This window comes from Macrotis lagotis, chromosome 1, assembly GCF_037893015.1.
Source record: "Macrotis lagotis isolate mMagLag1 chromosome 1, bilby.v1.9.chrom.fasta, whole genome shotgun sequence".
In the NCBI taxonomy this organism is placed as follows: domain Eukaryota; kingdom Metazoa; phylum Chordata; class Mammalia; order Peramelemorphia; family Peramelidae; genus Macrotis; species Macrotis lagotis.
The window spans coordinates 499,999,543-500,016,340 of record NC_133658.1 but is presented as its reverse complement, the minus strand read 5'-3'; the positions used below and the strand labels follow the sequence as shown (position 1 = coordinate 500,016,340).

The following is a 16,798-nucleotide window of genomic DNA, read 5'->3' as shown; positions in this document are numbered from 1 at the left end:
TTTGAAATGATGAAAGGGATATTTTTGGAAAAACCTGGGAAGACATATTAACTGATGAAGAGAAAAATGAGAACTAAGAGACTATTGTACCAATATTATGAGGAAAATCAACTGCGAAAGACTCAGCTATTCTGATCAATACAAAGGATTCATGAGGAATAAGGCTCTCCACCTCCAGAGAGAGAACTGATGAATTCTGAATGCATATTGACACATATTTTTTTTTCACTTTGTCTTTATTTTAAACTTTACTCCCATAACATTGCTATCATGGAAATATGTTTTACAGAACTTCATTTTTATGGATGTTATATTTCTTACCTTTTTTAAGGAATGAAAGAGGAGGGAATGAGAAAACTTGGAACTGAAAATAAAAATATAAATGAAAATTCAGAAACATTTTTGTAAAGAGGCAATAAAAAGCCAAGCATTTATAAGTATTGTAGAATTTTTTCCATTTTCTTTCAGATGTTTGTTGTATAGAATCTCAAAAGTTCTTTAAGTTCTGGTATGATTCATGCCTGAGGGCTTTTGCTGACAATTGACTTACTGTTCTACTTTCTTCCAGGAGCTTTTGAGTGTAGGTCTGTGTGCCCCTGCACATGTTTTTCATTACATGGATTTCTAAGGAAAGAGAACACATTGGACTGTGAAAAAATTGTTGTTATTCATTTGTTTCTTGACAGGTTACATAGTAAAAGGATAACATAAATGCACCTTCTAATAAATTTCAAGAACTAAAATATAAATCCCTTTTGACTTCTGTCAAGTTTTTGACATTGTCAATCACTTTCCTTTTTCTTGATCCTCTGTTCTCTATATTTCATGACATTGTTCTCTCCTCATTCTTCTACTTGTCTGACCACTCCTTCTCTGTTTCCTTTACTTGGCTCTAGATCCATGTCACACCCATTATGAACTGGGCTCTCTTCTTTTCTCCCTTTCTATTTTTTATAATTTTTCACTTGGAGATCTAATCAGTTCCCAGGGTTTCAATTATCATTTTTATGCATATGACTCTCAGACCTACTTGTCCATTCCTCACCTCTTTCCTAAGCTCCAGTTTGGCAGCTCCAACTACTTATTAGACATTTTACAGTCATCTCATAGACATCTTAAATTAAAGTAAAGTAAACTAACTAAAGCATTATTCATACTTCCTCCCTAACTCTCTACTCTTCTTAATTTTACTGTTACTGTGGAGGGTATAACCATCATCCCAACCACCCAGGCTCACAACATGGGTGTCACCCTTGACTCCTTAATCTAACTCCCATATCCAATCAGTGGTTAATCACTGTGGTTTCATCCTTCTCAATATGTGTCCTCATTGTCTGAAAGCCCCATCTCTTCATATTTCTTCAATATTCTGAAGGGAACATAGGGGTATTTAGACTTTCTGCCATTGGTTCCAGGCCCAACCGATTACATATCCTTAATTGTAGGACATCAACTGGATCCCAGTTCCATTTAGTTACTTTACAATTGTATTGGTATTTACAATGGAATGTTTATATTTAATTCAAAGGAATTGCAATAATAAACATTCAAACATAGCTCTCTAACATGTAAGATCATAATCCCTTGTTTTGTCACTTTATACTCTGAGGAGTCAAAGGGACTTAGGTTCACAGTTTAGCTTGTTCCTATGCAGTCCATTCCCATGTTCCAAATGCAACCCCATCTCCACTACACTTGAGGCTCAAGTTCTAAGTCTCAGGCTTCTTCTGATTTTCCTGCCTCCAAGGCTGAAATGATTTGAATTCCCAGGTTCAGTGAGGATTCCATCCCCTGCAACCAGATCTGAGGAAAAGCAAAAGAGATCAGACCAAAACCCTAATCCTATTTCCTGGGGCCAAAGAAATACCAGGGTAGGGAGAGGTAGCCCTTCTCTTCTCAGCAGCATAGTTCAAGGAACCTCCTATTATGGTTGGACCTTCAACCTCTCTGAATGCCACAGGGGAAAAAATCAATGTCCTAGTTTGACAAATTTTTAGATGGAACCCAATTATGCAGCCAATTGAAATATTATATCCTCCCACCTGGTAGGGAAATACAAGATGTCCTTGAAGTTGCTCTCTCCATCTCTGATGATCTAGATATGATCCAACCCCCCCGTTTTGGTGACATCTATGACATATTTTTCTTCTATCCTGTGATACTGCCACCACACTGGTGTAGACTCACATCACCTCACACCAAGATGATTACAATTGTCTACCTCATCTCTTTACCCCTTCCAGTCCATACTCCACCCTTCCTTGCTAAATTCAGTCAAGTTTATTTTTTCCTTAATACCTCCAGGTTAACTTTGATGTTTTGATTTTTGTTTGATTTTTGAAGCCATATATATATATCTTTCCTGTCTTATATCTTACTCCCTTCAACAAACTCTTCTGTGACATCAGCCTCCTCTCTAGGCACTGTAATACTTTCTTCCTTCAACTCACTGTGTCCTAATTTTTCTAGCTTACTTAAAATCTCAGCTAAAGTCCCACTTTTAGCAAGAAACTTTCCACCTGAATCTTAATATCTTCTCTGTAAGGCTATCTCCAGTTTATTCTGCATCTTCCTTATTTTTACACAGTTGCTTATATTTTGTCTCCCCATTAGATTGTGAACTCCCTGAGAACAAGGACTTTGTTGCCTCTTTTAATACCTACCATTTAGAAAACTCCTGACAATTGTCTCTAACCTAAACTATTATTTCCCCGCATTTCAACCTTCACAGGGAAAATTCTAAACTTAAACACATTTGACACTTTTTCAAATTAAAGGAAAATTCACAGAATGTCAGAGTTGGAGGGAGCTTCAGGTTCAACTGAACAGAAATCCCTTTTACAACATCCTAGGAAATAGTTTTCTAGCATTTGCCTAAATATTTCAAATTCAGGAGAAGCTACTAGTTTCCAAAGGTAGCCCCCCCTTTCACTTTTAGATAGTGCTAAAGCTTAGGAATTCTTTTCTTATCTTCAGTAAACTTTATTCTATCTCTTTGACATATGCTTATATCTTGCCAGATGTCAACAGTGGATTACTCCACCATCTGCCTCCATTACTTCTGTTCATGGCTGCTAAACAAAGTTAGAGGAAATAACTCAATGAAGTCAACATGGAACACTACAAAATTATGTTATTTAATCTCAACGGGGACTTCATCTCAGCAAGACAATCCTTTTACTCCTCCCTAATTGATGCTTTTTCCCACTCTTTACAGGATCTGTTCCAAATCTCTTTCCTCACCAAACTCCCCCTCCATTCTTTTCCCACCTTATTCTCAATTAATGAGCTCATCTCAAACTTTCCTGAGAAAATAGAAATCTCTCTTTCTGTACCTCCTTAAAACTTTACTTTTGGTATCATTCAAATAACCCAATTCTCTCATCTTTTACTTTCTGATAAAAAAAGATGACATGTTTCCTTCCCAAGGTCAATCTCTCTATATGTACCTTTCTGGTCTTCTATCATTCACTTAACTCTCTGTAATAAAGCTTTAAGTTCAGCATTTAATTGCTGTTATCAGTGATCTCTTGATTGCCAAATCTATTTTTTTTAAAATCAGTTCTCATCCTTTACAATCTTTGGATGTCTTTGACAATGCTGACCTCCTGTTTGCCTGTCTTTTAGAACAATGTTCTCTTTTGGTTCTCCTCTTATTTATTTGAATACTTTTTTGCATCTCCCTTGCTGCTTCATCTTCCATATCACAGTCCCTAACCTCAGATATTTCCCAAGATTCTGTCTGGTCCCTGTTCCTTTCCCTCTGTAAATTTTCAGACTCAGTGATTTCATCAGGTCTAATGGATTTAATTATCATCTTTCTGTATCAAAGTTCACTCTCCCTTCTGAACTCCAAACATGCATTTCCAACATGCTTATTTCAAACTGCAAATTTCATAAGTGTCTCAAACTATATTGTTTTAAAAAAGTATTTTTCTTCCAAAACTCATTCTTTCTTCCAGATTTCCCTATATAGAAATTTTCTCTGTAGACCATGACCATCCTTCCCCAGGTTGAAAACCTCTGTGTCATCCTTGATATTTTTTTCTCAGTCCACATATTCAATCAATTTCCAAGTCCTGCTTTTTCTATTTCCACCCAATCTGTATCTGCCACTTCTTTTTCCACAAATAGCTACTGCCCTTTCTTAGGTCCCCAACCCATCTCACCTAGAGCTCACTAAATGCTACTTGAGTGACTTCTTATTGTAACAGTCTCCTAATTGATCTTTTTTTGTTTCAAGTCTATTTCTATTCCAACCTATTTTCCTCACAACTGACAAAAAGATTTCCCCAAGTGCAAGCCTCAACATGTCACTCCTTTATTTAATAAGCTCAAATGACTTCCTATTGATTTAAGGTTCCTCTATTTACATTTTGCATTATTTAACTTGGATCCATTCTTCCTTTGTAACCTTATTGTTATACACCACGATCCTTCCTGAACTCTATGGTACAGCCAAAATTTTCCTTACCTGTAATATTTTGTGTCCCATCTTCATACCTTTTTTTTTAGGTTTTTTTGCAAAGCAAATGGGGTTAAGTGGCTTGCCCAAGGCCACACAGCTAGGTAAGTATTAAGTGTCTGAGATCAGATTTGAACCCAGGTACTCCTGACTCCAAGGCCGTGCTTTATCCACTGTGCCACCTAGCGGCCCCCTATCTTCATACCTTCAAATTGGCTATCTCTCTTGTCTGTCTATCCCTTTCTAGTAGAGGGTTTATATATAGTAGTGCTTGTGGGATAAAAGGTGAAGAATTGGTGTTCCTAACTGTTTACTTCAACTCACCTGATTCCCCAACTCATCTGAATAATGCTCCATTTCCTCAACTCTTCCTTCCAATTCTCAATAGCTCTTCTATTAGATTTATCTCCTTTCCTTAACCTATAAAGGAAGAAAAAGAAGGATAAAAGGTACCTGAAGCCAGTTTGCAAGGAGTGGGGAAGAGTTGGGGTATCTTCTTATATTTTTTCTTTGGGCCCATACTTATTCTTTGTAATTTTGCGAATTTATTTTGTGGTTTTATTCTTTTCTTTCAATTGATGTAGTCATTTTACATAATTGTATCTTTATAAAGAGTATATTGTTTTCAATGCCCTGCTTGCCTAACTCTGTATTGGTTCTCATGTAATTCTTCCCCAGCTTCTCTGTATTTATCATATCTGTCATTTCTTACACAGTAAGAAATATAAATATGCACAGTAGTTTTCTGTTGTATTTAGATACCTAATTTGTTTACCCATTCCCTAATAAATGACTGTTTATAATCAATTGTTCCTAGGAAAAAAGCAATTTTATAAATATTTTAGAATTTGTAGAGGATTTTTTCTTATTCATAAACTTCTTAATATATCAGAGAAAATTCTAATGTCAGCACATGTTGAAATGAAATGAGACATGAAAAAGTCATTGAACAGTTAACAAAAGGATGTTTAGTTTGCCTTAACACAGCATGGAGAAAAAGGGATAACAATAAAAAACAACAAGCCAGCATTTATATAACATCTACTTATATTAGGCTCTATACTAAGCATTTTACAAATGTTCTTTCATTTTATTTTCCCAACCACCTTGGAATACATATGCTTTATTATCCTCATTTTATAGTGAAGGAAACTGAGACAGAAAGAAGTGAAGTGACTTGTCCAGGGTCATATGTAGTCATTAAGTTTGTGAGGCTGCATTTGAATTCAGAGCTTTCTAACTCTAGGCCCATTTCTCTATCCACTGCACCACTTAACTACCACTATAAAGTGACATTTAACTTCTCTGGATATGACCTCCTAGTTTCCATAAAATGTGTCAGATCATTAGGGCAAGTTATGATAATTTGTTTATCTTTCAGAAATCCATCATATCTGAAAGTTCCACCTGCCTATTGTTGGGACTTTTAAAAATGACTTTAGGTGACCAAGGTGGCTCAATTTCTTTTTTAGGGGAAAGTTAATCCTTAAAGATAAGGGAGGGAGGGGGTGGGACCTTTCTCCTAGTGTTGGTGGTAGTGGTGGTAAGAGTTGCATTGATGAAAAACTAGCAAATATTAATACTATCACATAGGATATTCCTAGGAATTTCTGGCAATAGGAAAATTTTGTTTGGACCAAAATATGAACATTTTAGTCTCTTTATTTGTCTAATTCAAAACTATTTTCCAAAATAATTGTAATGATTTACAGCTCCAATAACAATGCTGTTATCTGCCTATCTTTCTTCAATCTTCCACAATTGACTATTCCCATCTCTTATCATCTTTTATAATTTTTTGGATATGAGGTAAAACTATAGCATTATTTTGATTTGCATTTCTCTTATTAGTAATTTGGAACTTTCTTTCACATGTTATTCATAGTTTTGAGAACTATTTAATCATAATCTGATCACAAATATTGAGAAATAATTTTTGTTCATATGTAAGTACATGTTATATGTGTTATATATATATATGATGTGTATATTCATATGCATGTATGCATACATATTCTTTGTTGGTATATCTTGCATTTCAAACCCTTATAAAAACAATTTATGTGATTTTTTTTTCTTTATTCAATTGCTTTTCTTCTTAATCTAGATGGATTACTTGGTTTGTAAAAAGCTTTTCATTTTAATGGTTTCAAAATTTTTATACTTTTAAATTATTTAACTAAAAATGTTCCATGGTTTTAAAAGCTCTATGATAGGCTTTTCTAAAATTTTTATGGGATGATTTTTAATATTAGGGCTATGTATCATTTTGAATTTATTATGAAATATAAAATAACATTGATCTTTGTTTAACTTATTTTCCCAACCAATTGCATCAAACAAGGAATTCTTTCCTAAATAATTTATGTTTTCAAGTTTATTGCACTTTGGATTATCTGTTGTTGTTGCTCAGTCACTTCAGTTGTATCCAACTCTTTTTCACTCATTTGGATTTACTTGGCAAAGACACTGGAATGATTTGTCATTTCCTTCTCAAACTCACTTGAGGAACCGTGGTAAACAGGGTCAAGGTACTTGTCTGAGGTCACACAGCTAGTAAGTATCTGAGACCAAATTTGAACTCAGGAAGAGGAATCTTCCTCACTTTAGGTCTGATACTTAACACTGGGTCATTGAGTTCAGTTATTTGTGGTTCTCATTTATTAGTTTGTTCCCTTGATTTACTTTTCTATGCTTACCAAATACCAAATAACCAGTTTTAAAGACTCATACTATTTTAGTTATGCAGTCAATTAAACAAGTCCACTCATGTAGAAGAGAATGCAGAATGTTTATATGTTAAGTGATTGAGGTATGCTCCAAATTCCTTTCAGGGCACCTCAGTGTTAAGCACATCCATAAGCCCCATTACATCTTTAAAGATAACTTTAAAAATCGAATTCCAGACAAGTGTTTTGTGTGCTTTGGTAGGCAGATTGATCCTCAAATATTCTATGCATTTTATAATTATTCTGATGGAACTTATTGATTTTATTATTGTATAGAAATATATATCAGCCTCCACGTCACATGTCTTCATGACCTCTCAAACCTTTCCAAAGAAGAACTCATAAATAAGTATTAAAGTAATTTCAATGGTCTTCATTGTTTATAATATCAGAAACCAAATGAGGTAAAAACCCAATAAAACATCTATAGAGGAGGTTAATAATTTCTAACCCCTGATGTTCTTACTTAGCATTCCTTTCTCCATCACCTGTGAGCATCCAGCAGTAAAACTGCACATGCAAAATAAATACTCCAAAACCCATAGTCCTCAACTCTATCCCTCCCTCCTCCTAGTGTCAGTGAAAACTAAAAGGCTCCGGGTGTCTCCCCTTCTGACTGGCAAAGAATCTTGGCAGTGTCCTGTGCTACAACAAAGTTCAGGCAAAGAACTGAGATATAAACAGAACTGGAGCAGAACACATTTATGTGGCTATGTAGAGCTCCCCTATGTTTGAGAGAAGGAGCCTAGAAGCCAGTTAGATCCAGTTCTTCTCCCCCTCCCCCCAAGTCACTTGGAGTAGAGAATGAATAAAACATGAATTGCCCATATAGGAAAAACAGTGAAATAGCTTTGAGATTCAACATCCAGGTAAATTTTTCCCAAAGGGGAAGGAATCAGAAAATGAACAACATAAGTATAAGGGGGGGGGGAGATTGAAATTACTCAAAAAAACTCAGGAAAAATAAAATTTAATTAAAAATTTTGAGCATAAGCAGATAAACCAATGGAAAAAGATAGAAAAACAGATCAACTAAATAACTCCAGATATGATTGAATATTGCTAAACAAAGGAAAATGATTCAACAATCAAAAAGGACCTTATGAATTCCCAAGGGAGCATGAAACCATAGCCAGATGTTCCTGATGTTCCAGATGGTTTAAAAAATAAAAGGGTGGAGCCAAGAAGGCAAAGTGAGAGGAAGCATTAGAGTCTAGCAATCTTTTCCCCTCCATCCCTAGCAAAGACCTAAAAATGCACATGCCTGAATTCTTATTGGAAAAGGCAAGATGTCAGAGTGAGTCATTTTTCTAGCTCTTGATATTTTAGAGAGAGGAGTTTATTGGGGTGAGGGTCTGTCCAGGACTACACTTGGTAGGGTGTATTCTAGCCCTCAAGGACAAGAAGAGAATCAAGACTGGGCATAAAGGCAGGAAGTACTAGGTCAGAAATATAGGGAGATCCCTGAGCAAGCACTGGGTACAGAAAATAGTGCCTTTTGGCACTTGTCACCCAGAACCCAGTTCTAGGCCATGGAACCATGGTGAAGAGGAATGATCATGAGAATGGGCCTTCCTGTGTTCTCATGTATGGAGTATAGATTATATTCTCAAAAGAAATGTGAGATGCATGAATTTAGAAAATCTACTCCCAATGTTCACATGGTCTATTTGTACCTAACCTGTCTGTAGAGCCTTCCAAATTTGTGCTGGTCTGTTCAGTCTCAGAAGGGCACACTGTAGCTTGGCTCCAACATAGTGGTTCCATTTTGATGCTCTTCAAGAATGAAAGACAACAACCAAGTTCCAGAAGAAAGGGGTAACTTATGTGACTCATATTCCTGGAGAATAATGCAGCATCCCAGACTGAATAGGAGCCAACAGTTGTTACTCTGAAATGTAAAGATTCCTAGTGATCAAATAGTTGATGATATAAGCATCAGTATACTCCGTCTCCTAAGCAAAAAAATAAAGATAACTGAGATTAGGAACTTGCAGAACTCAGTCCAAGGAAGACAATCAATGGAACTTCCCCCAATCACATCATGCTGAGGACACTGAAAGTCTGCAGGTCCCATAGCTCCTGAGAAAGTAGCAAAAAGATATATAAGGAGAGAAGTTCAGGCTAGTATTTTTCTTCCTCACTCCCTTCCCCCTTCTCCTTGCAGAAGTGTGCAGAGCCAAACACTAACAAAAAGTCCAAAGTTGAAAAGAAGGCTGGAAGAATGGGCAAATGAAAAAAGAATCTGACCATAAAGAAGCTATTATAGCAACAGAGAAGAATATAATTCAAAAATATCTACAAAGTCTCAAAGAATTTCTAGAAGTATTAAACCAAGAATTTTTTTTAAAAGACATAAAAGTATTTTCAAAACAAAATGAGAACAGTACCAGGAAGAATGGAAAAAGACATAAGAGTTAAGGGGAAAAGACATAAAAGAGGATTAACAGCTTGGTACAAAACCTTACTGAAGAAAATAACTCCTTGAAAGTTATAATTGATCAAATAGAAACAAATGAGACATCAAGAAATAATAAAAACATTAAAAGACTGAAAAAATAGAAGAAAATGTGAAATAATGTGAAATAACTCAAAATAAAAACAATTGACTTGAAAAACTGATCCAGGGGAGATAATTTAAGAATCCCTGGCTGACCTGAAATCCATGAACAAAGGAAAAAAAGCTTAGAAATTATATTTCAAGAAATCATAAAAGAAAATTGTCCAGATATCTTAGAGAGAAGTGGAAATTGAAAGTAGTCACTAATTACCTCCTGAAGGAAACACCAAAAGAAAAATTCTCATAAAGAACATTGTCAAAATACAAAGTTCAAAAATGAAGGAAAAAATAGTGTAAAGAGCCAGAAAGAACTAATTCAAGGGAAAAGGAACTGAAATGAGGATTACACAAGGTTTAGCAGCCACTACTCTAAAGAAGCAGAGTGCTTCAAGTATAATGTTCCAGAAAGCAATGTTTACAGCCAAGAGTAATGTACCCAGCAAAACTGAGTTTAATGCTTCAAAGGAAAATATGAAATTTTAGCAAAATAGAGGACTTCTAAGTATTACTGATGAAAAGACCAGAGTGGATTTCTAGGTCATGTGATCAACATAGTGGCAAATTAGACATTTCCTTCTAATCCCATTAACCTCTTAAATTTTTCCAAAATAGAAATTATATTTCAGAGCAACTTTAGCTGTCTCTAAGGACTAGGACAGCCAGAATTCAAAAAAGGTAAAGAATGTCTACTGACATTGAGGTCACAGTAACTAACTCATGGATCTGCTTAACAAATTGTGACAAAGTCCAATCCTGGGGCCCAAACCTCTTTCATTTTTTCCAGTGCCTTGGAGACCATAGTGTCAGGCTGCAGAAGCTTTCTGGAGTCACACACACACATGCTGCAGTAGCAGCAGCAATAGTTTTAGCTGCAAAAAAAAAAAAATTCTGCAGGAAAAGAGAGGAAGAAAGGGAAAGGGGGAGGACAAATGTCTGACCTTAAATAATATTCAACACCACAATCCATCTCATTATCCTCTCACAGCCTCAGAGAACTTAACTACAGAAAACAATTCTGAAGTATGAACATAGCAACTTTTTATACTGTCAGTTCTAGGGCAGAGTATAGGAAAAGGATTTGGAAAGGACATTGAAATAGGCCATTGTGAGTAAGTATGAAGAGGGAAAGTGTGTGGTACTCTACTAAGCCTGAAAGAAGAATTCAACATCCAACTGATTTCAGTTCTATTCCACCCTGCCGCCCAAGTCTTCTCCTCACTGTGAGAGGAAACAGAAACTTTTTGAAATTCAATCCTAAGGGAAACTACCATCAGAGGGGAGAGAGTCAGAAAGGGAATAGTAGAGGAAAATAAAGAGGAAAAAAGACTGAAATTATCAGAGATCTTAGGAAGAATAAAATTCAGCTTAATCAGATAAATAGGTAGGGAACTATAGTCTCTAAATTGTAGTGGATGAAAGGTGAAATTATTGAGGAAACAAAAGTTTGATCTTTTGAACATTTCAATTTCTTAAGTAATGTAGGCCAATTGTCCAAGAAATTGGGCCCAATAGTTTTTCCTTAGCTTTAAACTGGACCCCAATACAGGGGGAGACATATTAAAAAATACGTGAAAATAATCAAAGACCAATTAATTAAAGGGAACATAAAAACATTAGGAAATCTCATTTCTATTTGTATGAAAGATTAGGAGCTTTCCAAGTAGAGCAGCAGGAAGAGTGAACAGATAAAATTCCCTGAAATCAGAAAAAGAGGAGATTCCTCACCATCACCACCAAGAGTCTGTAAACAATCAAAGTAACATGGAAACAACAAACTGATTGATCAGTACAAAGTCAGTTTTCAGATAAGACATTTAGGTTGCTTGAAATGTACAATTGTAAGAAAACAACTTACATCAGTCTTTGTATCTGACCAGGTCAGCATAACCTAGCTCCTTATGTTAGGGTTTCTAAGCAGCAGGTAAAGGTGGGACAATTAGGTGCCATGGTGATAGAGCACTGGCCTTGAAGTCTGGAGGACAGATATTTGAATCCAGTTTCAGACATTTGACACTTACTAGTTGTGTGATCTTGGGCATGGCACTTAATTATGATTATCTTGCATCCAGGGCCATCTCCAGTCATCCTGATTCATATCTTCATCCAGATGGCTCAGGAGAAGAAAGTGAGACTGACTGGTGATTTAGCACCCTCTCTCCCCCAATTCAAATTCAATTCAAGTACTTGCCCCAGCATCGCTTTCCTAGTGTCATGTTCTTCTTCAAGAAAGACAAATATCATCATCATCATCATATCATCATCATCATTAATGGTGGTCCATTTCCCAGCTATTCAAGAAAAGTTTTCTTCCAATTCCAACAATTTAATAAAGTTTTCTCACAAGACAAAATTGAACTAGACCCATAAGTGAATATAAAGGGAATTGAGCTAGTTCCAGAATTGAAACACAATATAGAGTCAGTGTGGTTCATTCAATTCCCACCACTACTTGCTGCTCCAGTCCCCTCAAGATGCAGTAAATGAGTTTAAGCATCAATTTAAAAACACTGCAAAACAAAGGAAAATAATTCAAACCTTGATCAGACTGATGACCATTTGGAATTTGAGAAGAACATGGAACCAAAAATATAGTTCCTTAGTGTTTTAAAAGAAAAATGAAAATCATGGGAGCAGAATTATAGCCAAGACAGCAAAAATACTAAGAAGAATAGAAAAACTGGAATCTTCAGTAGAAAAAGAAACAAAAGAGAAAATAGGGATTTGGGAATGAAAAATACATTAAAAATGATGATGAAAATAATAACATCAAAATTAACAATAATATTTAGTGTTTACTATGTGCCAGGCATTGTGTAATTATTATCTCATTGTATAATATTTTTAAATTAATCCTGAGAGGAAGGTGCTTTTACTATCTCCATTTTACAGGTGAAGAAACAAAGGCAAACAGTCACCTAGGTACTTCCTAGGCAAACAGAGTCACAGAGCTAAGTGTCAGAGGTCAGATTTGAACTTATGTCTTCCTGACTCCAAGCCCAATGCTCTATATGTTGAGTCATCTAGCTGACCCATATAATTCCAAAGTCTTGTTATTAAAATTTTCCTTTCCTTTGCATTTGAAAGATTATTTCCTGTTTGCTTGTAGAACTTGTCATTTCTGAATTAAACTGTTAAATTTAATTGCTCTGTTAGTTAATTTGCAGCTTTGAGTGTTGCTTTTAATTTTATTTTTTTACTCTTTTTTCCCAGGAGTTGAATACTCTTTAGTTGTTTAGCTTGGTTTTAATGGGGAGGTGGAATTTGTGATTATTTGTGCATACTTTTAATTTTTTATGTTCAGAAGCTCTGGGTATCCTTCTTTATTATTTTCTTCATTGTTCATGTTAAAAGTTTTTTTTGTCCTGTTGTTTTCTTCTCAGAGATTATTTTTACATATCCTGTCTTCAAGTCCAGCATGCTAAACTTGCATAAGGAGCATATTTTCTTTTTTAAATTTTTATTAAAGATATTATTTGAGTTTTACAATTTTCCCCCAATCTTGCTTCCCTCCCCCCACCCCCACCCCACAGATAGCACTCCATCAGTCTTTGCTTTGTTTCCATGTTGTACCTTGATCCAAATTGGGTGTGTTGAGAGAGAAATCATATCCTTAAAGAGAACAGAATTCTCAGAGGTAACCAGATCAAACAATAAGACATCTGGGTTTTTTTTTCCGAATTAAAGGGAATAGTCCTTGTACTTTGTTCAAACTCCACAGCTCCTTATCTGGATACAGATGGTACTCTCCTTTGCAGACAGGCTAAAATTGTTCCCAATTGTTGCGCTGATGGAATGAGCAAGTCCTTCAAGGTTGAACATCACTCCCATGTTGCTGTTAGGCTGTACAGTATTTTTCTGGTTCTGCTCATCTCACTCAGCATCAGTTCATGCAAATCCCTCCAGGTTTCCCTGAAATCCCATCCCTCCTGGTTTCTAATAGAACAATAGTGTTCCATGACATACATATACCACAGTTTGCTAAACCATTCCCCAATTGAAGGATATTTACTGGATTTCCAATTCTTTGCCACCACAAACAGGGCTGCTATAAATATTTTTATACAAGTAATGTTTTTACCCTTTTTCCTCATCTCTTCAGGGTATAGACCCAGTAGTGGTATTGCTGGTCAAAGGGTATGCACATTTTTGTTGCCCTTTGGGCATAGTTCCAAATAGCTCTCCAGAAGGGTTGGATGAGTTCACAGCTCCACCAACAGTGTAATAGTGTCCCAGATTTCCCACATCCCTTCCAACAATGATCATTATCCTTCCTGGTCATACTAGCCAATCTGAGAGGTGTGAGGTGGTACCTCAGCGAAGCTTTAATTTGCATTTCTCTAATAATTAATGATTTAGAGCATTTTTTCATATGGCTATGGATTGCTTTGATCTCCTCATCTGTAAATTGCCTTTGCATATCCTTTGACCATTTGTCAATTGGGGAATGGCTTTTTGTTTTAAAAATATGACTCAGTTCTCTGTATATTTTAGAAATGAGTCCTTTGTCAGAATCATTAGTTGTAAAGATTGTTTCCCAATTTACTACTTTTCTTTTGATCTTGATTACATTGGTTTTATCTGTGCAAAAGCTTTTTAATTTAATGTAATCGAAATCATCTAATTGGTTTTTAGTGATGTTCTCCAACTCTTCCTTAGTCATAAACTGCTCCCCTTTCCATAGATCTGACAGGTAGACTAGTCCTTGATCTTCTAATTTGTTTATAGTATTGTTTTTTATGTCTATGTCCTGTAACCATTTGGATCTTATCTTGGTAAAGGGTGTGAGGTGTTGGTCTAATCTAAGTTTCTTCCATACTAACTTCCAATTATCCCAGCAATTTTTATCAAAGAAGGAGTTTTTATCCCGGTGGCCTGACTCTTTGGGTTTATCAAACAGCAGATTACTAAAATCCTCTCCTCCTTTTACACCTAGTCTATTCCACTGGTCCACCACTCTATTTCTTAGCCAATACCAAACAGTTTTGATGACTGATGCTTTATAATATAATTTTAGATTGGGTAGTGCTAAGCCACCTTCGTTTGCATTTTTTTTCATTAAGCTCCCGGCAATTCTTGACTTTTTATTTCTCCATATGAATTTACTTACAATTTTTTCTAACTCATTAAAGTAATTTTTTGGAATTTTGATTGGTAGGGCACTAAACAGATAGTTTAGTTTTGGTAGAATTGTCGTTTTTATTATATTAGCTCTCCCTATCCATGAGCTGTTGATATTTGCCTAGTTATTTAAATCTGATTTAATTTATGTGAGAAGTGTTTTATAATTGCTTTCAAAAAGATTCTGAGTCTGTCTTGGCAAATAGACTCCCAAGTATTTTACACTGTCTGAGGTTACTTTGAATGAGATTTCTCTTTCTAGCTCTTCCTGCTGTTTCTTGCTAGTCATATATAGGAAAGTTGAGGATTTATGGAGGTTTATTTTATAACCTGCAACTTTGCTAAAATTGCTAATTGTTTCCAGTAGTTTTTTTAGATGATTTCTTGGGATTCTCTAGGTAGACCATCATGTCATCTGTGAATAGTGAGAGTTTTGTCTCTTCCTTCCCAAGTTTGACTCAGTTCTCTATATTTTAGAGATGAATACTTTGTCAGCAACACTAGTTGTAAAAATTCTTCCCCAATTTACTACATCTCTTTTCATCTTGGTTACAGTGGTTTTGTCTGTGCAAAAGCTTTTTAATTTAATGTAATCAAAATCATCTAGTTTATTTTTTAATGGTGTTCTCCATCTCTTTGTTGGTCATGAACTGCTTCCCTTTCCATAGATCTGACAGGTAAACTATTCATTGATCTTCTAGTTTGCTTATAATATTGTTTTTTATGTCTAAATCCTGTATCCATTTGGATCTTATCTTGGTATAGGGTGTGAGGTGTTTGTCTAATCCAAGTTTCTTCTATACTAACTTACAATTTCCCCAACAGTTTTTTATCAAAGAGAGAGTTTTTATACCAATAGCTGGACTCTTTGGATTTATCAAATAGCATATTACTGCTATTGCACCTAGTCTATTCCACTGATCCACTACTCTATTTCTTAGCCAATATCAGACAGTTTTGATGACTGATGCTTTATAATATAATTTTAGATCTGGTAGGGCTAAGTCACCTTCTTTTGCATTTTTTTCATTAAATCCTTGGAGACTTTTTATTTCTCCATATGAATTTACTTATAATTTTTTTCTCACTCATTAAAGTAATTTTTTGGAATTTTGATTGGTAGGGCACTAAACAAGTAGTTTAATTTTGGTAGAATTGTCATTTTTATTATATTTTCTTGGCCTATCCATGAGCAATTGATATTTGCCCAGTTATTTAAGTCTAATTTTATTTGTATGAAAAGTGTTTTGTAATTGTTTTCAAAAAGTTTCTGAGTCTGCCTTGACAGATAGACTCCTAGGTATTTTATATTGTCCAAAGTTACTATGAATGGGATTTCTCTTTCTAACTCTGCTACATCTTGCTAGACATATATAGAAATGTTGAGGATTTATGAGAGTTTATTTTATATCCTGTGACTGCTAAAGTTGCTAATTATTTCTAGTAGTCTTTTAGATGATTTCTTGGGATTCTCTAGGTAGACCATCATGTCATCTGCGAATAGTGAGAGTTTTGTCTCTTCATTTCCAATTCTAATTCCTTCAATTTCTTTTTCTTCTCTTATTGCTGAAGCTAACATTTCTAATACAATATTGAATAGTAGTGGTGATAATGGGCACCCTTGTTTAATCCCTGATCTTATTGGGAATGCCTCTAGACTCTCCCCATTGAGTATAATGCTTGTTGATGGTTTCAGATAGATACTGCTAATTATTTTAAGGAACCCATTTATTCCTACACTCTCTAGTGTTTTTAATAGGAATGGATGCTATATTTTGTCAAAAGCATTTTCAGCATCTATTGATATGATCATATGGTTTCTGATAGGTTTGTTATTGATATAATTGAGTATACTAACAGTTTTCCTAATATTGAACCAACCCTGCATTCCTGGAGTAAATCCTTATTGATCATAATGTATTATCC

General features: G+C 35.2%; 1 long non-coding RNA gene across 4 annotated transcripts in view; it reads right to left on the bottom strand.

Annotated features, from left to right (window-relative positions):
- Positions 1-246: 246 nt before the first annotated feature.
- The window catches only part of LOC141506836 (uncharacterized), a 62,505-nt gene continuing 45,953 nt past the window's right edge, over positions 247-16,798 (bottom strand). For 2 of the 4 annotated variants that reach the window (XR_012473983.1, XR_012473986.1), the window contains 2 exons: positions 4,790-4,885; positions 247-624 (listed from right to left, as the gene is read on the bottom strand). This is a non-coding gene — a long non-coding RNA (uncharacterized LOC141506836). Of the gene's footprint in view, positions 625-4,789; positions 4,886-11,479; positions 11,578-11,609; positions 11,662-16,798 lie in introns of those variants that run through there. The other 2 variants (XR_012473984.1, XR_012473985.1) reach the window with 2 other exon arrangements.